Genomic DNA, 1,213 nt, shown 5'->3' on the forward strand with positions numbered 1-1,213 from the left:
AATGGGAATTGATGGGAAATGATGTAAATATATCACTAGCCACTTTAAACAATGCTACCTTATATAAATGTTACTTACCCTACATTATTCATCTCATACGCATACGTATATACTGTACTCTATATCATCGACGGTATCCTTATGTAATACATGTATCACTAGCCACTTTATACTATACTATGCCACTTTGTACTCTATATCATCGACGGTATCCTTATGTAATACATGTATCACTAGCCACTTTATACTATACTATGCCACTTTGTTTACATACTCATCTCATTTGTACATACTGTACCCGATACCATCTACTGTATCTTGCCTATGCTGCTCTGTACCATCACTCATTCATATATCCTTATGTACATATTCTTTATCCCCTTACACTGTGTACAAGACAGTAGTTTGGAATTGTTAGTTAGATTACTTGTTATTACTGCATTGTCGGAACTAGAAGCACAAGCATTTCGCTACACTCGCATTAACATCTGCTAACCATGTGTATGTGACAAATAAAATTTGATTTGATTTATTGTGTTATGACATGAAAGTTAAGGGCTTTATGTTTTTATAATCATACCGCAATTGACATTCGATTCGCGTTTAGATGGCCTATTTGGCTATTTTGGCAGCCAGAGTCAATCCACCTCTGAAAATAACATAAGATCCTTGGACCTTAAGGAGTCACTGTAGGCTCCTTAGCGTCCCTCTTGGGCTAGCTGCCCCCATGCGCTTACCACAAATGCCCCCTTTTACTAAATTCCCAATATATTGTACATTGCTTTCCATTACTCTTTTTTTGTCTGGTCATTAGGAGGATATACATGATCCCAATTTCAGCTTCAAGATGCTGGGAATTTGAAATACAGAAAAAGTAGTTTGTGCTGATTTATTAGCACATTGAACCATATCGCAACCTGTAGTTTAACAACTCAGTGGATGGTGCTAAAACATTGACGTCATATCTGCGTTCTGCCATCTTTATCTTTATGCACGTTCGTAATTTGGCCGCCTGCCTACGTGTCTTTCTTACAAATATATCAATTAAATTGATACGACTCCCTGGCCTAATCTAAATGACATAGCGTTTCTGTTCTATACAGTCTTACCAGAACGTTCTGTAACGTTACACTCCACTTAACGCATCCCAGGTCAGACGTTTTAAAGGTGACTGACAGCAGTGTGAACCTGTACGGCACATGCTGTGTCATCG

Source organism: Oncorhynchus clarkii, chromosome 1 (assembly GCF_045791955.1).
Source record: "Oncorhynchus clarkii lewisi isolate Uvic-CL-2024 chromosome 1, UVic_Ocla_1.0, whole genome shotgun sequence".
Classification (NCBI taxonomy): Eukaryota; Metazoa; Chordata; class Actinopteri; order Salmoniformes; family Salmonidae; genus Oncorhynchus; species Oncorhynchus clarkii.